General features: G+C 34.5%; 1 protein-coding gene across 1 annotated transcript in view; it reads left to right on the top strand.

Moving 5' to 3' along the window:
* The window catches only part of UBE3D (ubiquitin protein ligase E3D), an 80,942-nt gene that overhangs the window by 54,404 nt on the left and 18,918 nt on the right, over positions 1-7,620 (top strand). The window lies entirely within an intron of this gene.

Genomic DNA, 7,620 nt, shown 5'->3' with positions numbered 1-7,620 from the left:
TTTTAAAGTTTTAGTCAATAAAGCTGTTAGTATAAAACATAATGCAAGAACATGAAATCTGAGATGTTGGACTATATAGCAATACCCGATGCTAAATAAATAAAGCTGTGAAATATATTGAACCGAAATATGTTTTGCTAACTTTTCTACTAGAAAGCTATGTTGTATTCTCGTTGTCTTTCTTTAATGGTAAATCATTTTGTTATGATCGATTCTTTTTAATACCTTGCTATCTTGCTTTGGAAAGGTCAATGGAAAGTAAACTATTTTTTGGAAGGGTTATAGCTTTTATTGCCTGAAATTCCCATAAGTCAGAAATATTTCTGACTCCTCATAATGCTGTTGTCCTTCCTGTGTGTTACAGTGTGTTGGTAAGAAGATTAGACTTGCTAGATGTCCGTTTTTTGGGGGGGTTTTTTTTGTTTTGTTTTGTTTTTTGGTTTTAAAGCTTACTTTATCTTTTCCTTTAACATATCCAGACAGTTTTTATTATATTGATTTAAAAAAAAATCAATATGCATTATACAGTTTTCATAAAAGATTTAAATTGGTGTGGATATCGCTTTTCCAGGGTATGCTACTGAGCGTATGGGTGTTCACCTTTACTCTATAAAAACGGAAAGTCCTTTTTTGACCTGAACAACGCCCTTTTTATTTAAAGTAAATTATGGGTACTAAAGCCAATGTTAAAAGAAATACAAATGGATGCTTGTTTTTTTAGTTCAAAAACGTTCATCTTTATGTAGTATTTTTTACATTCTTGAATACATGGGATTACGGAAGGTATGTACAGATTTAGTATATACCTTAACACAGACCTAAACTAAAAAAATGAAGATTTCATATGTTATATGAAACATTTAGAAATCATAATTATACCAAAGTTATACCTGTTTTTCATTAATTTCCCTGACGTGCTGTATATATTATATTATTATAAATATAAACTGATCCAAATATAAACAAAGACACCTATTTTTATCTGAGAATACAGGCAACCTGCCTTGATTTGAAACTCAGGGCACAAAATGTAGCAGTCTTTCTAACATATAAGATGGTAATCAATAGAAATGCTAATTCAGTTAATGGTAATAAATACATCCATGGTGTGTTATTTCTAATACATTTATTTACAAGTGAAAAAGATTTTTTTTTCTAATAACATTTTGAGGGCAAATTGTTGTACTCAATTATATACAGTAAAATCAGAGAATATCCCTTTTTAACATCCACATAGCTGTATGTCTGTAGTATGAGGGCACAGCTCTGTTATGAGGAAGCAACATGGCCATCACTGACACATTGATAGGCAGTTCATAACAAGGCATGTTAAATTGGGGATAAGATCAGCTACAGGAATATCAGTTCAGGGAAAACAAAGGCAACAGTGGTGGCTAGTCTTTTGTCCTCTGTTCTAATAGTCATGGCAATATTATGGGTGGATTTTGAGCCCCTGAAATTAAGGTGTGGAACAGCTCATGATCCAAAGTCCAGTGTGATGGCTTGGGCGTGCATGGCTGCCAGGACTTTGTGTGTTTTTTTTGGTTAGTGTCAGTGTGCCATGCCAAGCTATCGCTTGGATTATGTTTGTCAAGTGAAAATTGTCTGGGGAAAGTTTTATATATTAACATGTTTAAATGTTGTTAAAGCACAGAAGGCGCATGTATGGACTGGCATTTGTTTCTGCTGATAGGAACCTCACTTCCTACACTTCATGTATGGAAATCAGAGTAGGTTGGTATTTGCTCTGCTGTGCCAAGTACTATATTTTTGAAATCTCAGATCTATACAGCAGTGGTATTACTAGTATTATGGTAATCTAAAGAGCTAACATATGAATGTTATACTGTATAACACTTTTAAAACAGACTTTTATTCTCCCTAGAGAAAATCTTTTGACAAGACTCACCACATGACCCCATGGTGTGGTTACCCAAAGAAAAATGAAATTACACAAATATAAATGGACACAAAAAAACTCTTCCCCGATAGCAAAGTTTCTCAACTAGGGTCCTCCAGAGGTTTTGGCTACCAGTGAGGGTGACATTCTTCCCACTGGCCATCAGTGTAGAAGGCATTCTGCCCAATGACTACTACACTGATATACTGTAAGTTGTGGATATGGTAATTAAAGGGCTCACCCCTGCTAAAATGGTTTGGAAAGGCTGCTCTGGACTATGGGTGTATTAATGTTTATCTATTCCTAACAGATCAGTCCTCTCCAGCTGCATGTATTGTGAAGTTATTTAGACTAAAAGATCACACTCTAACTCACTCCAAAGTCAGGATTTAGTCGGCTTTTAACAGCCTAGAAATATACCTGCTGTATGTTTACATTAGAAAAACTACCAGGTTATCAAGATTCTTCCTTCATAGAAAATAATTGGAAATAACCTTTCTGTATTTCTGTGGATTCACACCTTTTGTGTTTTTTGCTTCACGCATGTCAACACATGATGTTTAAAAAGTTGCACATCAACTCACCCTGACACAATATTGACAGTGAATTACAACAACACACACATACCATGTTAACATTTTTATTTTAAAAATATATACCTTTAAATGAATTTGCCAATTGTGCCTATTGGTAGTGAGGACTTGGTATAAGTTTAAGTGTTTTACTTTCTATTCATATTATGCAAATACTTTGGTGTATATGGCCAAAGCTCAGGTTCACATTAGGCATAACAGCAATATTTCATAGGGTTTTTCTCACAGGAGACTCAAAGCACTATATGTATGAACTAACTATGTATTCCTTTAGGCTTGGTTTAATCCATAGCATTCAATCAGAATTCAGTCTGCTAAAATCAGACCAGTAGATGTATTCTTATTGTCTACTATGATTTACTGGACTGTGGAGCTAACAATTAGGAAATATAATATAATGAATAAGGTTATTGCCCTTTTTTATAATTACTGGTTCTGGAAATGTGAATGTTTGTAGGGATGTGGTTGTGTTCATTTTTGAAGAGTGTGCATTCAAAACTTCTCCACATCTGCATACATTGGCAATTCAGATGCATGTTTCATCTGAACCATTTAAAAACATGAATAAAGGAGAACACAAAACATGTTTTCCAATTTTTAAAAATATGTCTCTTGATAGTTTAACAAAAAAAAGTTACTAACTGGCAGTTCAGGTTTAGTAAGTAGAAAGTCCGCTATAGAAAAACATTGAATGGGTATATATTTTCTATGACTATTATTAAGCAGATATCATACAAAATTGGCTGTAATCCTTTACTAGTCTTTTAAGCCCAGACAAATCTTTTCTTCTAGATTTAGAAAGGGTAAAGTTTTGGGCCTCTGATTTTTTATTGCCGTCTCTTACCTTCCCGGATAGAGATCTGTCCTATAAAGACACAATTGCTATAGATCTGTCTGAAAATGGTTGTCCATTTTGTGGTCCGCAGGAAAAGAAGTAAGGTGAGCTGTCTCCAAAACAGACAAAGACAACCACTAAACTTGCCAGAAAGAAATTTGTATCTAGAGAAACGTATTTTTACTGGAGTTTCCCTTTAAACAGTAGTAATATGTCTTTTATCTACCCAGCCTACTAAAATCGGGATAAGCTGTTCATTTTGTATCATTATATTCTGTTACAGGTGATATTTTTACTATGTCCCTGGTAGCTAAAAAGACTTGCATATATTTCTTTAAATTGGGATCAGTATCACTGAGCTGTTCAGTCATTACAGCTCAACTCAAGATGTGACCTGACACCAGTCTTACTTTTTTGCTAATCGCACAAAATCACTTAGTGTAAGAAATACATTAAACTGACACAATCTGTGTTCTATTTTGTTAACCTCATCTCTCTGTGCCTCGCTTGCTGGTACACAGACTTTCTGCTAGTATTGGATTCTCATGATGATGTATGGGCCTGTTTAGCTGTGGAATATTAGAACATTTCCGTTTGATCACTTCTGTTATTACTGAAATGTCAGGCTTTCTATTTTAAAGCCGGCTATTGACTAGGAAGGTCACAGGACTAACTTATGACTCTGAATGTAATGCTTTAGAGGGGAAAGAAGTGCTTACGATTTGCAGACATGTGACATGACCTTCCAGCATTTTATCAGCGTAGATTTACGGGGAAAAAACACTCCTTGATTTATGTCCATTACACTTCTACAAGTTATTTAGGTTGTCTGAGAATATTCCAATTGCCATTCTGGGGATGAGCAAGGCTATCGGAGGGTTCTGGCAACCTGGTAAATTCAAATTGTTGTTTCTCAGAAAAATGATAATATACAAGTGCTGCTTTCACTGCCAATAGTTGAACTTAAGGCAAACTGCAAATTATACAAATGAAATAACATATTTGAAACCTTTTTCCAAATACTGGGGACCTCTTTACTTGCCAGGGGGGTTCTCTTTTCTGTATATCTAGCTCTGTCTGGATAGACAAAATACTTGATTTATCTTTACTGTAGTTAAATAACACCTAATGGTCTTGTCCATCCCTATAGACTGTGACTTGATAGTGAAAGGAGATGAAGCAGATCCAATAGGTAATAATCTATTACACTGCTTTCCTCCTATTACCATGTTCCTTGTTAACGAGCACTACAGTACAACCCCTGGTGCTGCTTCTCCCTCAGAGAAAAAATACATTAAATGACGCATTGTTCATACATAGCTGCATTAATAAGTTTGTTTTTGTATTTGCCTGGTTTAGTTTTAAAGACATCAGTTCTGTAAATGTAATAAAAAAGGGTGGGTAGCATTTTGCATATGCATATTTAACATATGTTACATGTAAGAGATATTTTCTAAACCAGGGGTGTCGATGTCTAGTCCTTGAGGGGGCGCATACAGGCTAGAATTTTCATATAATCAAGTCTTTTTCTTTGTAAACTATACCTTAGTAAATTTATCTCTGCCTATTTAGAGAAATACTAAAATGTTTGAGAATCCTGACCCTCCAGTACTTAACAGTTCAACAATAACTGAGACTGTTGATCTTGGGAACATCCGATGGCCTCAGGGAATCGGGAATGATTTTTTTTTAAAAAAAACTGCATATAACCTATTGGTCGACAAGTTACTCTTGTAATCATCTGTCTTTAAAAATATCCTCTACTATTATTAAATCAGGTGTGAAAGCTGTAATGAACTATTCAAAGATTTATTGTGGTGTGACTCTGGAGGTCACAGGATGTGCACTCTAAATGGATAAATGAATTCCAAGCTGCTATCTATACTTACTAAGGGGCAACTAATGGAGCAAAGGAGTTGCATGCTGAAATAGTTTCTATATATTTGAATAGTAGAAAGCTGCCTGCGTCATCTGCCATATTGATTATATACAAGTGTTAATCTATATGACTGAAGCAGGAACTAATAATGATAATGTGCCATACCTCCATCCAATACTCAGCAACTAACATGCCCAGTACATTCCTCAGAACCTATCCAATTCTTGACACCGTTGCTAAACATTTGCCAACCTCATTTACCAACATTTCCAGCATCATTGGCAATAGTTTACTGTATAACAAAGACTATACTTTCCTTTTTAACAACAGTAGCATTGGCTTTCTATTATTTATTAGTATTATTAGCTGTAATATTTCATTACATTGAGCTTTACGATTCATTATAGGATAACCAAGGCGAAACAGCAAACCTGGAATTGTTTCTTAAAAACTCATTGCTATAAAGGTGGCAAATGTTTTTAATCATTGATCAGATCAATCCTTAATCGGTGTATTGCATATTTTCTAGCTAAATATTTTAGTATATGAAATTTAATTACAGACGAGGCTTTTCAAAGGTTGAGAAAAATTAGTTATGTACATTCCGGACTAGGCACTAACCTCTTCCCCCAACTTGCTGCATTTTGGTAACCCACCTACACCAACTGCAGGCATTTGAATCTGCTTACCTTCAGGTGATTTATACATATTTTGTAACATACTGTTACATCCAGGTCACTCCTCCCCCCCAGACTGAAATATTAAGCATTTGGTACACATTTTAAACTAAACCTGTCAAGACAAAATACCATTCAAAGAAAATATGAGAATTCCAGAGAGAGAGAGAAATTGTGAATTCAATGATCATTTGTCATTTTTCAATTGTCAGTCAGAGGTTGACAGCTGTAATCCTCATTTATCTGCTCATGTCACATTCAACATTGCTGACCCTACAACTGGATTTTTAATTCTGACGTGGCCCATTGTTACATTAACCACCAATGAATGTATTATTAATTTAAATATATTTGTTTTTCTTACCAGAGCCCTAGGAAATAAAAGAAGAATGTTGATAGTCATAATACTAGTTCTTCTTCTTAAAAAAAGCATAGCCAATAGCAGTTATGATGACCTCAATCATCAATCATTTCTAAATTGTTCACCTAAAATAAACAAGTCAGCATTCCTGTAAGACATAATTGGTCTATTGCTCATAAAAAATTGACATAAATGCAGTCAGAAGTGACAGGCAACTATTGTCTTCCGAAGAGGGTCAGCTATGGCAGCCTCATGAAAGGTGTTGGTAAATGTGGAGATATCCCTCCACTTCCTGCCTTGGTGGTAATTGCCACTATAAAAAAATCTAAGGGAATATTCCCAGTGTTGCCACCTAAATCTAGAGTTGGAATACAGGAAAGATCCAAGCATCTAGTCTTCTCTACTTTAGGTAAAGCAACAAAAAACATTTTAATAGAGTGGGGAAGACTTAAATGTATGACTTTCTGTGTCATCCTGACCTAGTGACAACCAACCCTGACATTTTTGATCATATGCACTGGACCAGTTTTTTTTTCTAGCTATTAACCATTGTATCTCATAGGTTGGTTTAGGTTTCTGTCTGTTTTGGCAAAGTATAGAGAGATCTCACTAGTTCAGACAAAGATATCCTTGGACAATTACACCACAGGTAAGCCAAACCAAGGATAGAAGTGCCCGCTCTAGCCTTCTAGGTAAGCTAATTGCCCTAATTGTCTCATATCATTGTTCTTACGCTGAAGATACTTAGGTAACATTTGCCTTTTAATATCAGTTATATTCTGCATCAGTCCTATTTCATTGTTTGAATTGCCATGCAGTTATAGCTAATGCCTTCAACTTAGAAAGTTTATAGTTTGTATTACCTCTTTTTGACTATTTTAGTTTATTAGAGATGCAAGATTTCTGACTTTATACTGTTCATTAATTTTAAAAACATTATAAATTAATAGAAAAATATAAAACAAGTAAGTTGAAATAAAAGAGAAACATTTCCTATATTATAATGGACACTTTGGATTACTTGCATACTCCGGTGGTCAACAATCTACTGTTATTTTTCTTATTAGTAGAATACAAAAATAGAATTTAAGAGGAGAGTGACAGGTTAACAAAAGGAAGACATATGAAGTAACAAGGGCAAGGGGTTTCTTCATGTATGTTGTAATAAGACCAATTATTGATATCCAAATGCTTTTTTCATCCATCAGAATCTGTCAATAGATCTTTTAAAACACAATTTCATGTTTTGTAAAAATGTAACTAGGGTAGGTAAGTCACTAAAATTATGATACTAGGGAGATTATACAGCAAGAAACTAAAAAAAAATAAAGCCTCAGTTTTGTGCATGAAATCCATTTTTCCACTTCTCCACCTA

Source organism: Pyxicephalus adspersus, chromosome 4, assembly GCF_032062135.1.
Source record: "Pyxicephalus adspersus chromosome 4, UCB_Pads_2.0, whole genome shotgun sequence".
NCBI lineage: Eukaryota > Metazoa > Chordata > Amphibia > Anura > Pyxicephalidae > Pyxicephalus > Pyxicephalus adspersus.
The sequence above is the reverse complement of the archived record's forward strand: the minus strand, read 5'-3'. Positions and strand labels throughout refer to the sequence as shown.